This window comes from Podarcis cretensis (genome assembly GCF_951804945.1).
Source record: "Podarcis cretensis genome assembly, chromosome: 3".
Taxonomy (NCBI): domain Eukaryota; kingdom Metazoa; phylum Chordata; class Lepidosauria; order Squamata; family Lacertidae; genus Podarcis; species Podarcis cretensis.
Window position 1 is genome coordinate 28622140 of NC_137172.1, and position 16041 is coordinate 28638180.

Below are 16041 nucleotides of genomic sequence, written 5' to 3' on the forward strand. Positions count from 1 at the left end.
TAGTCCAGAACCTATTGATGCAGATTTTGTGCAGAAGGAATAATCGATATGTGGAGGTCAGGGCCACGACTGGTGGATCCAGTCCCAATCCCCCATTCACGCATTGATTTTACCTATTGATTTATAATGCCTGATTCAATATTTTTGCTTTAGGTTAAATTCAGGGGCAATCTAGGGTTATGCAACCCAACCTCCCAGCCCATCTAAATCCCTCCCCCCCCCCACTTCTCTAAAAATTGATGTGAATATTTTGTCCAAAGAAGAAGCCATATTGCCTCCAACTTTTGCTTCAGGCACAATTCAGTTTGGCAAGTCTAATAACCATAGGAAAGAATTGGGGGAAATTAATTAGTTACAATTATTTGTCCAGATTTTATGGGCTACTGGAGCATTTTCACTTCTCACTTATGTCCTTTTCAGACTAAAGTAAACTAATTTTTCAATTTGATCCACTCAGCCTCATTCTGTCCACAGGGGCCTCTGCAACAGCCCAGCCCAGCAAGAGGGCTGCATCTGCTCATTTCAACCCCCTCCAGCATCACAATTGGGGTTGCACTTTCTCTATCAGTCTCTTAGCTGCTACGCTCTGGGCCAAATGACCGGTGCAAAACCAGAATTGCTCTCCACTCTCCCAAAAGCAGCCACTGAGGTTTAAATAGACATGTTTGTGTACACGCATGACATCTGAGCTGAAAAGCGGCCCACAAATTTTATGGATAAATATCACACCATATTTAGGTACATAGGAAGCTACCTTATAGCAAGTTCCATGTTCCTTGATTTTGTCTACACTGACTGGCAGGGGCTTTCCAGGATTTCAGGCAGGGGTCTCTCCCAGCCCTACCTGGAGATGCCAGGGGTTGAAACCTAAAAGACTGTGACCATCTGCATGCAGAGCAGAGGCTTTAGCCCTGAGCTGTAGGCCTTCCCCTATGCACTTACCACATCTACCGGCTCCATCCACATTTAGAGATAGCATAGCATGCTAAGGGGATGCGGGTGGTGCTGTGGGTTAAACCACAGAGCCTAGGGCTTGCTGATCAGAAGGTCGCGGTTTGAATCCCCGCGACGGGGTGAGCTCCCGTTGCTCGGTCCCTGCTCCTGCCAACCTAGCAGTTCGAAAGCACGAAGCACAAGTAGATAAATAGGTACTGCTCCGGCGGGAAGGTAAACGACGTTTCTGTGTGCTGCTCTGGTTTGCCAGAAGCAGCTTAGACACGCTGGCCTCATGACCCGGAAGCTGTCTGCGGACAAACGCCGGCTCCCTCGGCCAATAAAGTGAGATGAGCGCCGCAACCCCAGAGTCGGCCACGACTGGTCCTAATGGTCAGGGGTCCCTTTACCCTTTACCTTTATAGCATGCTAATGGTGTGCACTGATCACTGGTGCACTGTTGCTACACATGAATGGACAGAGATGTGCTAAGTGCATTTAAACCATGATGGGATGTGACTGAATCATTTACAAGAAAAACAGATTTATCTGTGGGCTGAGTCATATAAATCAGACCTCTGTGTTAATCGATCAAGAATTACTACCACCATCTGGTTCCCAAGCATGATTTAGAAACCCCATTTTACCCACATCTATTAATTGAAAAAGTAGCCACCATTTCTTTGTTCTTGAACCACCCTGGTTGCGAATACACAACAATGTGTTTAAATGATGCCCATCTTCTCATCAATCCCCAATAGGTGAGCTTGCAAGGCCATCAATCAATGCAGAGTAGTGTTATACCAAAAATTTCTTCTGTATTTTTTGGCTTCCCTCCCATCAAATATGACCACTTCCTATTTCAAAGGTTTGTCAAATTTATTTAAATTCACTCACTTCTCAAAGGTTAATACAATCTTACTGGTGGGGAGGGGAAGCTTTCACCCTGTCCTGCAAAACCAATGAAATTCAAAACTGGGACATATACCAAGAACTATGATGAGCCACAATTTAAACTATCTTTATCACTGACCATCTTTTAAATATTGTTCAATGTCACTTAGGAATTTTGAACAGATAATTGTTTCACTTGAAATATTATACGGTAATTCTACAGTATACATTTGCTATTTAATAAAACTTATTAAAAAAACAGAAATATAATAAGAAAAAATCTTTATATTTGAGCTGCATTTCATATACTGCCTAGCTGTTGTGCTTTTTCATTAAGAATGGAATGTAAATGAAAATTTAAAAACCACAGCCTGATGGTACAACACTGCTGGTTTTTCTTCATTTTCTTCAGATAAATCAAAATAAGGCCTCAAGGTTTGTCTTCCGAAACAGATACTAAATTAAATATTACTAATGATTAAACAGGGGCTATTTTAATAAAAAAAAACTTGCTTTGCATACCAAGTGGATCTCTTGTGCTAGGTGTGATTTCAGTTCGCTGCTACACTCTTAACTTTACATCCATATTTAACAAATGACATTATTCAGTTTCATGGGGTCACTGTGTCAAAATGTCTGTGTTGGAATTTTAATTTATTTCCAAAGGTTCCCTTCACTGGGCAGAAAGAGTGGTACCTTCAATTGATTTACTGCCTGTAATCTACCATGTGTGGGTTTTTTTTTAAAGAGACCAGAACTTTTGCTGTGACGTAGTATTTTTTAAAGGAAGAACCTGCCTGCATTGCAGTCGTATTATACAGTATTATACTGCAAATATGACAAGGTATCAGAGTACTCTTGTCACAAACTAAAGGTTCAGTGATTAAGACAGAATTTTGTAGATATAGCTATTCATATGCAGTGCTTTTTTTCTTTAAAAAAATGTTTAGGGATATTCCCATTTTGACTCAAGAAAACCACAATTTTATGGTTCAAATTGAGGGAAATAAATACAGTAAATGGACAAAAGTACAAAGATTCACACAAAAATTAGGGGTATGTGTACCCCTGTCTACCCCCAGAAAAAGCACTGTTCATATATATGGTATTTTTGATTAATTTTATTCTACTGTTTATTATTTTTTTTATGCTTTTATGAGTGTTTATGTTTGACAAATATGTAAATTAACAGTACAAACCTATACATGTATACTCAGAAATAAACTTACTCCCAGGAAACTGGATCTACTTTATTTTGCTGCATCCTTAAAAAAACTGAAGTTAACTTGGGAAGTCATAATTATCTGATGGTGATGATAATGATGATGGGTTTTATAGATGAACACATACACCGTTTTTAGTCCCAATGCTACTCTGCAATCAACTCAATTACAATCCACATTCTAGCTAGAAATGTGCTCATTTAGCTTTTTTAAAATATTGCATAGAGCTCTGTAGGTGTTATTGGTGAACTCTAGCATTTGGGCATAACTGGATATTCATAACGCAATACAGAACTGACCAAAATTCAAGACAAAGTTTTTTTGGGGGGCCCACATCCAGTGCTTCATCATCTACTCAGCTGTCATAACTAATGCATGATTATGTTTTAAGATAAAAGTTCTTCCTAAAACCCACTACAAGTACCTATGACAGTCTCAGAATATTTTCATAACAATGCATAATTTAATTTGCTCAGCTATAAATTAATGTGTGTGTACATCAATGAGGATCTTAGTTATGGGGCTGCTGACTTTGTACTGCAGGATAGGCAGGCGCTGAGTATAAATTTCACTGACTGACTGGAAGTGCAGAGGAAATGAGTGGGTAATGAGAGCAGAGCAGCCAGTTCTTTAATTGAATTAAAAGCTGGGTGACACCAATGCAGACACCTGTCCAATTACAGACAGGCCAAGGTGTTTACCATTGCTGTACAAGCGATTTGAAGATGACAGAAATCTTTCCGCCCACAGATTAACATAATGAAGGAGAACAGATTACAGTGGATGCTAGCCAAACAGCTAGGTTGGCAGCTGAGAGAGGAGGAAAAAGTACCTTACTGAACTATGTAAATACGAAGTGTACTTTTTTCATACCTACCAACTGCAGGCATTTGTGTGAGGCAAGGGGTGCAGCCAGAAGGGTCAGATGCAACAGATTCCCCAAGACTTTATTCAAAGTTAACATATTTCATAATCACATCTGATCTACCAAGCATTAGACGGATGTGTGGCTTTCGTTATTTTCTGCCCACTGCTGCCCATTTTTTAACATTTTTGTGGTAAGCAAACAGGAACACGGCTATCCTTCAAAATCTACATCTTTCTGAATTGTCCTCAAGCCAAAAGGTGTCCACAAAAATTCATATATTAATTAAAATAACATACAAAACTACATTTTATTATTAAAAATGTGAATGCGAATGCATATGAACGTGTCTGTACTGAATTCCCAAGTGACTTTTTAACTCCCTGTGTTAAAATAACAGCATGCGCTGTTTAGGTTGCTACTAGATTGGGACCAAGGGCTGCAACATTGAAGCCAGTTAGATATTATAACAGGGGTAGGGAAACTTTATTGGCCTAAGGGCCACATTACCTTGTGGGGAACCTTCTGGGGGCCACAGGCCAACAACAAAGGCAAACACAAGAGAGCAATTGATGTGACTCTTATCTTTGCACAGCGAGCTAATTATAACCATGGAAAAATTAGCTCCATCCAGGCAAGCAGAAGGCATTAACACAGCTCAGGGGCACATTCCAGCCAGGCAAAAGCACTCAAGGAAAGCTTGTGCAAGGTTAGTAAAGTGTGTGGCCTGGGATGGGGACATGGCTTAGGGGGAGTTCTGAAAGCCAGACAAAATGATCTGGAGGTCCACACCTGTCCCCCTGCATTGTAGTCTCATGCATATTAGTGACACTTACCAGTTAACCACACAGGCCCATTCTCATGTTGCCACCCTCTGAACCTCTCATGGAGGAGGCACATGAAGAAGGGCCTCAGATGATTGTCACCAGGTCTGGCTTAGTTAACATGGGGAGAGGAGGTCCTTGGGGTATTGCAGGCCTGAGCCATTTAAGGGTTTATATGTCAAATCTAGCAATCTGAATTGGGCCCCAAAACTAATTGGCAGCCAGTGCAGTTGAGCCAGGATTGGGGTTATATGCTCAAACCATCTTGCCCTGGTGAGCAACCTGGCCACTGAATTCTGCATCAGCTGAAGTTTCCAAACTGACTTCAGAGGCAGTCCCACATATAACGTGTTGCAGTAATCTAACCTAGATCAGCATATTGCTGACAATGTACTCCAAACCTCTAGATGACTCCAAACAGCGGTTTCATGTAGATGTTTAATGGGATGGGAAATAAATAAAACCCTGAGAAGCCCCATAATGAAGGTTCCACAGGGCCAAAGAGGAACAACCATCCAGGAAACAACCATCCAAGTAGGACTGGAACCACCATAAAGTGATGTCACCCACCCACCTTTGAGGTTCATCTGTTGTAATAGTGGAGTCAATATCCCGCTGGATGCAAGCAATTTTATCCTCATATTGCTTTGCAATCAAGTCACAGTGAGCTACCATCAGTTCTGCCACCTCCTTCAGGCCAGACTGTAAGAGGCCCCTCACTACCCAGAAAAGCTCTGCCATATGGCACAAAGAGGATGTAATAGAGGCAACAAAGTATGTATTGTTTGCTGCCTTCACTGCTACTAGGTAGGTTTGATGATGAGCCCTCAACCAGAGTTTGATTGCATTTGATTGGTGTTTTCTTCCACTTGCGTTCAAGCCATCTCCCAGCTAATTTCCTTGCTCTAAACTCTGGAGTATACAGGGAGTCAAACATGCTCCATGAAGCAGGAGAGGGCTCTCAGAGATGATTGTGACAATGGCCCAAGCCATTCAGATGTTCCAGAACAGCCTTTCTCAACCTGTGGGTCCCCAGATGTTGTTGAACTACAACTCCCATCACCCCTAGCTAGCAAGGCCAGAGCTCAGGGATGATGCCAGTTGTAGTCCAACAACATCTGGGGACCCACAGATTGAGAACCACTGTTCTCGAGGTTGGACAGTGCTTCAACAGGAACACCAGTCATAACACCACAGGGCCATCTGGAAACCCATTTGATCCATCAGCCTCCAAGAGCACACCATCCTCATAGGTCCCCCTCCTCTACAAAGGAAGAAGGTGCTGAAAGCCTACATCTCAACAGGAAGTGATTTGAGCGTGACAAGGGGCTGATGTCAATACTCAAGCCCACAGAACATGAGACTTTTGCATGCAATAGAGTTATGGATTTGACCTGAGAGGGGTTTTGAGGGCACAATTTAAGTAGACTGACCATTGCTCAGGGGTATTATGTATGAGGGATTATATGGGGGCTGGGAATCCAAGCCAACCTTACCCCACCTCTAACCTGTTTTATTCATAAGCTATCAGCTCTCTCATCACAGTCCCCCATAATATCATCACATTCTCTATGTGATACCCAATTGTCTAAGAACATAGAAGAAGAAGAAAAGCACTGAAATGGGCTGCAAATAAATGAGGGGTGGGGGTGGGGAAAAAAACAGAAAGGCAGCAGGTTTTTGAGAGGGATTTTGCTTTCCCTTTAAAAGCCCATGTAAAAATTGTCAGAACACAAAAATTCAGTGCAGCTCTATATAAACTGCAATGGAACCCCAAAGCTCAGTAACATCAAACTACTAAAATATAATTTGCTATTTAAAACAAAAAAGCTTGTTCTGACATTTTTCTTAAAAAGAGAGAGAGAAACACACATGCAAACATCACATTTAAAGGTTTGGTTCATGCATTTGCTTATGTGCTGCAGATAACTGAAACCCTGTGTTGTTGCTTCTGTTTTTTAACCCCACCACTGTGGTGAGTCACACTTTGTTGGTGTTAAGCGTTAATGCAAAATGCATTAGCGCTTAGTGGTGAGATCTCTGGATCGGCTGGTTCCAAAGAGCTTAATAGAGAAGCCAACACTCCAGCATTACATGGGATGCTAACACTTTGAAAACATCAATAATGCTTACTTTATGCTTATTGAATGCACTTTCAAACTGCTCCCTTACATCACTGGAACATTAGAAGGAAGTTCTATGGTTCCATTTCTGACCCTGCTTTGACATCTGTTTATCTTCTGTTGCATTTACATTAGATTCACTGATGGCTCAAACCCTTTGGCCAGAAAGTCTAGTTTTCAGAATGTGCTAAGAACATTCTACTTGTGCAATTAACACCAAAGGATTAATGCTCTTATTATATCCAAATCAGTAAGAGTCAAACTGACACACACAAAAATATAAAAATTATTGAGTCAGTATAGGATCAAGAACACCCACTTCACTTCATGGTCACTTTGGGAAATTTAACACTGATTTGTTCTTTTTAAAATGCTGCAATACTACATGACAGTATGTTGATGGGGTTCTTCGACTCAAACAGAAGCTGGAACTTTTGAAAGTAAACAAATAAGTCAACCTTCCTATTAGCCCAACCAGAGAACCAAAAACAAGGCACATTTTTCCATGAAAATATTAAAACAACGCCACAAAACAGATACACCCCTATCTATACAAGAGAGTTCACTGTCAAATTTCCAGATGTTGAGAGCATAGCCCATGCAGCTGAATCCTCCTAAAGTGTTTCCTCCCCTAAAGGAACCTTTGACAGATGAACACACCACCTAAATTCACCCTTTCAACATAAACTGCTGCAACTACTTAGAGAGATAAAATGTGTTTTGCCACTTCTTTTTCCCATTTGAAACAGTTTGTCATAATCTATATGAATGTGTCATTGTGCAATGCAACTTTCCTTTCTATTATTGCTCTGTCTTGCCCAGGAGTGGAAGGAGGAAGATACCGAAAAGGAAACAAAATACAGAGTTGGGGGCTTATGGTGTTAGGCGGTCAAGTAAGTAAATTCCATGTACCCCCCAAAATAAACACATTTTTGCAAAGCAATTTCGCCCAATATAATGCATTTTGTAAGTTTTCACTAATATATTCATTTTAATGCACACTTTACCTCAACACATGCATTTTGGTACGCCTTACGTGGCTGAAGAACTGCATTGCAAAATTTATAAAAATGTGAATATTGAAGGATGGTTGTGTTTCACTTCAGATACAGTCATGGAAATTGCAGATGAGACAGGTGCACCTTAAACTGTGATCTGAATTGAACTGCTCCCCCATCCCAAATCAAGATGGAACATTTATTTGAAGGACCAAAGTGCATTAGTGGACACATGGACTGCTCTGTGCCAACCAATGAACAAGCAAACATTGTAGCTATTGCTCGAACAAGTTTTGGGGTTTTTTTTGCATCAGGTCTGTCTTACATACGGTTGTGTAATTAGTAAACAGTGAGAGCAAAGATTATTTCCCTGACATCTTCTGAGCTCACATATTTGAGAGGGTATAATAAATCTCTCCTCTCACCATGCTTGTCCTAGGCAAGGACAATGGACAATTACATTCTCTGCACTGACTGATGAATGTATGAAATGATTGTTCTTTCTTGCTGTGAATGTCACTCAAAAGTGGCTAGTAGAAACTGGAGCAATGATGGCATGGCACTTCTATGTCTCCCTAAAGCATATTTCTCAACATGTCCACAGGGTGGTGAAGGGAACGCAGCACTGGAACTTCCACAGTAATGTCCAGTCCCTAATCAACACAATATTAATAAAACACTTTGGAGACCATTACAGGACTTCCTTGGATTAGTGAAACCATGATTTCACTAATGTATTTAGATTTATGGTCCTACAACAGGGCTAATATCAATGTACAGTAATTTAATCATACTTCTATGCTCAACTATAGGTAGAGTCAACCACACAATAGTTAACACCCGAGTACTGGGAGGTGTGGGGGAGAAGAAGAAGCCTTTCATCAGAATCCTATGCTTCTTAGGGGTCAGTCATATGCAACACAACAACAGTGAAAAGTTATAACTGCAAAAAAGGTTGCCTAAGTTAAACACTGCCGTAATGCAGATATTAATATTGTGCAGCAATTGGATGCAATAAAAGCTGACTCCTTTTGGAATAAAAAATGTCTAAACGCATCTTTACTAACCAGAACTTATTCAAAACAGATACAAAACAATCAATGATACATCCAGAAAGTTGTATCAATCAAATGCATGATCAAGCATAGGTTCTTCTTCTTAAATACTGTATTGTCCCAAATATAAGCTGCACCCGCAAATAAGCCGCACCTTTAAAATTCAGGGGGCGTGGGAGAAAAAAAGACAATACCTGAATATAAGCCGCTCCCTTAAAATTTCACAGGCACTCACACCCGTAAATGGCAAATGTAGAAGACAATCCTATGGGTATCATTCTCCCGTGCTGCTTCCGGGGGAGGGGGGAGCCATGCCACTTTCCTCCCTTCCCACTTCTTTCTGGCAGTTCGGGAGAGGCTTGGGAGCCACGATCAGGACGGGGGCCGTTGTTCCGCACCCCTGATGGCCCTCATGGTGGCATCCGGGGGGGGGGGGGGCGGGCACTCTCCATTCCAGCCTTGAAAAGCAAGGCAGGGCCACAGACCTAGGGCAGCTATCTCTACAGTGATATCATAAAAGCCAATTTTTGTAAGGCAGTGAATATAAGCGACTCATTAACTTTTCACGGTCAGAATTTGGAAAAAAGGTGTGGTTTATATTTGGGCCAATGTGGTATATAGCAGAACATAATTACGATCAGAGCAAAAATCTAAACTCTGTCTCTCCCATGGCCTGCATCCAGCCAGTGACATTATCACATCCTTTTCCCACTGTGCCTGGGAACAAAAGTCAACTCCTCTTCAAAATGGCCCAGGAGACCTTAAGAACCCAGGTGCTTCTGGGCTCTTGATTCATTCCAGTCTCCTGCCCATGGCCCAATCCTGACAGTAGCTAATTATAGCACTCCACCAAGGATATATAGTCCTTGGCTGCCCAACCACTACCCCCAACACAGAAGTCTATACCTTGAGGCTTGAACCTCCACCTCCTGTTTCCCTTTGCATTGTGCTTTCCCACTGAACAACTAGACTACACAGAACACTGCCTGCTGTGAGTTCATTGTTGTAGCTTTTATTCTTCTTTGTGTACATGGCCCCTGTTCTCACCCTTTTCCTTGACAAAGAGAGACCTCTATACAAATGTGAGAGGCATTATTCCTACAGCAGTATTCCAACCTTTCTCATGGGAAGCATCCAGGGACTCAACTACATCAGTAAAGAAACAGTGATTTGAATGAGCTATAAACATTCAACACCAGATGACACTAGAGAGCAGGAAATTTTAAAACACGATTTTCCATAGAGATTTTTTTCCTTTCATTATAACAATCCAATTTCTGACTTATTGATAGTATTTTTTCCTGTGTCTAGATCCACACCAGGTTGCTCATCTAAAGATTTCTACCTACAGTACCATGGGTAAGATGCATAAATGTTATTGTTGTCTTTATTTCTATTCCATACTTTAAAAAAGTGACTTCTGTATTTATTGTTTAATTATTTCTTCTATATTTTACCCTGATGGTTTTACCCTGAGCAGTGGCTCTTCTAAATAAATAAATAAAAATAACCCAGGTGGCCTGGGTTATTTTAGACCACAACAAAAAGCAATTGGATGATCCTTATTCTGCAAGGATAATGCACAAGTATTTTGCAGATACATAAAGGGAAGGAGACAAATTATGGGAATTTTGATTTGGCAATACTGATTTTTAGATTGTGCATTAGATGATACAATGGTAAATACTGAGTATCAAGCAGGAAAAGCATTTTTCCACTTGTCTGACTGCAGATCTGATTCACTGAGGCTTGAAATCTCATTTGCAAAAGAGGCAAAGTTCAGCTGAAGAAAAGTCCAGGAAAAGTATTCAGGAAAGTCATTTCCCCCTCTGGCATACAGGCATATGAATCTTCAGAAGATATCATATAATTACCCATACATGTATGACTTCCTGGAATAACTGCATAACAGTATAGCCACTATTGTATTTCTATTCCACTGCAATTTCACATACACTCAAGTTTCAGCAATACACACACACACACACACACACGTCTGATGAGGTGCCTCACTACTCCAGAAGACTTAGTTGTCAATATTTGTGCTCTTTTTAAAAAAAACTACTGCCACAAAACACACTATAGAAGGCTATTTTTCAAGGATACTTCATATGTTAACTTTTTTCAAATATGGATAACCCAAGTGAGAAAAAACATGTGTCTTGCATCCTAGAACGAAACTGGAAATCCCTGCTTACAGAGGCTCTGGAATGAATTTGGACTTTCAATATTACGCTATCCATGCACTCATCCCCTCATCACAAAGCAGAAGTGGAGAACCTGTGACCTGCCAGATGTTGCTGCACTGCAACTCCCATAATCCCTGGAGCTGATGGGATTTGTAGTTTGGCAACATCCGGAGGGCCACAGGTTCCCCCTCCCTGCCACTGAGAGAAGACACCAAGTACACTGAGTGCTGGATCTCCCTGGCCTTACAACATAAACCCTGCAGGATCTCCCCGTGTCCATTAAGTATCTTCTCCCCCCACTAAGAAGGAAGCATGAGCACCTCACACCTCTTCCTCATTGTCTGAACAAGGCATACAGTCTTTGCTGGTTCATTTCTTAAAAAAAAACAACACAGAGAGAGAGAATGAAAAAGGCAAACCATATTTTTAAAGTACAGTCTAAAAAGTAACAACTGTCTTTTCAGTGTTAGCCATTTATAAAATATACACTCCCTGTATATCCGCTTTAGGAGATTTAAGTTGATTTGCAGCCTTTTCCTTTAAAATAACAAAACATATTTTCAACCGAAGCAATCTTCTCCACCAAGGAAACAAATGCTTCTAGCACAGGTAAGCCTGCCCTTATGGCTTTCTGATTTATTGGCACAACCTGAGCTAACAGCCAGCAGAGTTTCAGTTCCTGTGAGGTTTCCCATGTCCTCTGCATTAACTCATGTGTTAGTAGGTGGCCACCTATCGAACACATTTCCAAACACCTGCGGACCTGCCCAGCTGTGCAAATTGCTTTGCAATCAACCTGCAAAAGGCAAGCAGGAGAATTCACATCTGAAGACCACTAGATTTTTATCAGCTCTTTCAAAAAAACCAAGTTGGCCAGAATTCTGCTACAAGGTTTCTACAAGATTTAGGCAGAGAGTTCTGCCTAAAGCTCTGAGATTAATAATAACTATACAATAGCAGAGCTAACCTTGAGAACTATGCTGACTGTGAATTATTATACTCAGGGTCAGCCCAAACCATTCTGGCATCTGAGGCAAACCACAAAATGGTGCTGCTGCCCCCCTGCCAGGAAAGAATGGGTGAATGAAGAACTGCATCAGGAACAAAGAGGAGGGGAATAAAGATCTGCATCTGAAACAAGGAGAGGAATCAAATCAACCTTATCCGATAGTTGAAGGAGGAACCAAAGGCCTGGTCTGATGGGGAAAGCGGCCTGCTGTAAGTCACACCGAGTAGGTGCAGACCCCCAGGAGACCCCAGAGGGTAGCCCTCGCCATTTCCTCCCTAGGGGTGGGAGGAGACCGGCAGTGCCTCCTATTCACCAAGAGGGCACGAGGCAGCAGATCTGGCCTCCATGGACAGTGTATAAGCTAAACCAGCTATAGCTTAGGGCCACACTCACTTGGGGGCCCACAACAAATTAAAGGAAAAAATCTTGGATGCACATTTCCAAAATATAAGATGAAAAACAAATAAAATAAAACCTACATACAGCAACAGTGTTTTGTGTTGTGTGCGTTCCTGTGATCTAAGTAACGGGCCCCACCTGCTAGCCTGCTCCCTAAAATTTCACTGGTTTGCTCATTTTTGTATATAGGGTGCCTACATTCTGCTATTTATAATTATTAGTAGTTTGCATCATATACTTACACCTATTATTATTTCATGTTATAGTAAGTTTCTAGAGACTAGATTATGAGTCTTTGTAAACTGTGTTTCTAAAGGAACTTTTATTATTGCCAAATGCCAATGTGTTTGCATTATTAAGTTTAATAATTTTAAGTTAGAGCTTAATAATTATTTCACTATATTTCAGTTCAACAATTACTTTGATAAAATACATATTTTGTTATGTGCAAATGGCTTTAGATACCTATTAGGTCCATAAATTACCATATAGCATATGTTGTTGTTTAGTCTTTTAGTCGTGTCTGACTCTTCGTGACCCATGGACCAGAGCACACCAGGCACTCCTGTCTTCCACGGCCTCCCGCAGTTTGGTCAAACTCATGCTGGTAGCTTCGAGAACACTATCCAACCATCTCGTCCTCTGTCGTCCCCTTCTCCTTGTACCCTCCATCTTTCCCAACATCAGGGTCATTCCAGGGAGTCTTCTCTTCTCATGAGGTGGCCAAAGTATTGGAGTCTCAGCTTCAGGATCTGTCCTTCCAGTGAGCACTCAGGGCTGATTTCCTTAAGAATAGATAGGTTTGATCTTCTTGCAGTCCATGGGACTCTCAAGAGCCTCCTCCAGCACCATAATTCAAAAGCATCAATTCTTCAGCAATCAGCCTTCTTTATGGTCCAGCTCTCACTTCCAATACTGGGAAAACCATAGCTTTAACTATACGGACCTTTGTTGGCAAGGTGATGTCTCAGCTTTTTAGCATATACTCAACACAAAAAACAGTGACAATTTGTTGTTGACAAAGGACAGCTGGACATATAAAGGGCCCCATTACCTTCAGTAGCTTACGGCCTCATCAAACCTAAATCCGGCCCTGTCCATGCAGTGTGCCACAGCTGTCACTGCTACCATGGCAGCAGCACAGGCAATCTATTCCTTGGAAGCCAGATCTTCTGCCCCTGTGGATCCTACAACCTGAGGCCATCACCTCATCTTGCTGAATGGGTGGGCTGGCCCTGACTGAACTTTATTTTTAACCTAATTTATTTACTGCCTTTCAGTTTGCAAAAGTGACCCAGGGTAGTTTACAATATTAAAGCAACATTACAAAACTAGTGAGCATTAACTCAAGGAGGTATGAATTATAACAAGTGGAACATCTGGAAGAATAGGAAGATCTTAACTGCACAAGTCAAAAGTGAACCTTTCTTAGGAAAGAAGCTTCACAATTTGGGTGTTGAAATCAAGAAGGCCCAAATTACATTTATGGGCACAGCTGTCACTTCACACACAACTTGTATTCACATTAAAGTAAACACTACCAATGTCACCAGTTCTCATAAATAGGCATGAAACCTTGTCCCTGTTCCCCACTGATGGATCCTTTTCTTGGGTTTGTTCATCAGTAACTAAGCATGCAACTTCACCACATCAATTGTCACATGCAAAGTTGACACTTGTCTGAAAGCATCCCACATGTTGAACAAAGTTAAACGTTTTTCCTTCTCTCTTTCTCTTAATAATTCCCCCCCCCAAAAAAGCTATTTCAAACATATGACTGCCCCTCATGTATATTATATTTGCTCAGCAATGGACTATGTTACTCAAAATACTTTAAAAACCTCAGTTATCAAAAGGCTTTCCCTTTTCAGCTGCAAGCAGTTGTATATAGTGATATTTTATTTACGGAGATAGAGTCTGCATATTTAATTAAATATTTTGCATATATTAAATATTTACCTAAAACATTTAACCTTCCAAAATAACTTCACAACTTTGGGAATTCTTACCAGACTGGGTATGGGTAAATTGAACTCCAAAGAGCTATGTAAGACAGCTTTTGGTTATTATCAATCATTTTTTTCATGTTCCATATCAACCCTGGGCTGAGACTGAGATGAGGTTCAAAAATATTTTGTAATATGTATGGGTTTACTATTAAAAAGAATTTTTTAAAAACCTATACTGAACATACCGAAAAATAACCTCTTGGACTCTAGGCAATGATGAGATCCTGATTTTAATGTCACCTAAATTCAAAACTTCTTTTTCTGTTCCCTTGATGACTGATACCTTTTAAATCAAGAACAGAATCAATGACATAAACTGAGCAATAAGTAGAAAATGCTGCTGTTTGTTCAGGATTATCTTGTGGATATCAATAAGGAGAACTGTCATTCCCCAAATATTTGTGCTGACAGAATCTTTTCATGTGAATTTAAGCAAACATCAACTAAACAGGTATAAGCACATTGCTGAACTGAAAAGTCCTTGAAATACATCTGCTTGACCACAGTGCTCTCAAAAGTTAGCTTGCTGACTTTTAGATTTGATTACTGCATGATACCAAAATCAGTAAGATGTTTTAATTAGTAATGGAGAAATAAAATGATATTGCCACATTTATTTTAAACTACTCATTTGCCAGCAAGGGGCTTCTGGAAAGCTGAAAGCTATACATACATAGCCCCTAACCCCTTTCAAACATAGCTAAAGCACAAGACAAAATACACAAAAATTAAAGCACAGAACTTTTTAGCCAATCCAAACAATCACTACCAGCCAGTCCCACCAATAGCCACCATCTCCCACTCAAAGAAATGGCTCAGGTAGCGTGGTACACTCTTTTGCTCATTCCTCTTCCCTTTTTTCTGTGTAAGAAGCCACAGAGAGAAAAACAAACAAAGGTTTATAAAGAGGGGGAGGGGCACTGAATCCCTCCCTGTCAATCAAGCGAGCCTAAGCCAATCAGAACCATGCATTCTTCCTGCATTCACAAGCCAATCAGAGCCATCACTTCTTCCTGTGGTGTCATTTGCAGTACAGTGGGACGAACTCGGGTTACGAACTTAATTCGCCCAGAGGTCCGTTCTTAACCTGATACTGTTCTTAACCTGAGGCGCGCTTTCGCTAATGGAGCCTCCCGCTGCCGCCCTGCCAGCGGCACGTGATTTCTGTTCTCATCCTGGGGCAAAGTTCGCAACCCGAGGTTCTACTTCCAGGTTAGTGGAGTTTGTAACCCAAAGTGTTTGTAACCCAAGGTACCACTGTATGTGCCAGAGAGAAATATTTTACAGTAGAAGCATTGTTTACGTGTATGTGGCGGGGGGGGGGGGCAAGCAGGCGGCCCAAACATGTATGTGTTTGCCTTCTTTTGCTTACTAGAATCCTTTTTAATCTTTCTGCCTATTTTCCTTAAGGCTCTGTGCCCTACCCGCTCTCTTTGGATCTTCCTTCCCTCCTAACATTTTCCTGCTTCTCAAACATGAAAGCTGAAAAGGATACTCCAGGCAAAAGAGAAGACATTCTC

The 16041-nt window shown here is 41.1% G+C and overlaps 1 protein-coding gene across 1 annotated transcript in view; it reads right to left on the minus strand.

The window, feature by feature from the left end:
• Nucleotides 1-16041, minus strand: part of USH2A (usherin) — a 446098-nt gene that overhangs the window by 279176 nt on the left and 150881 nt on the right. The gene's annotated exons all lie outside the window — the stretch shown is intronic.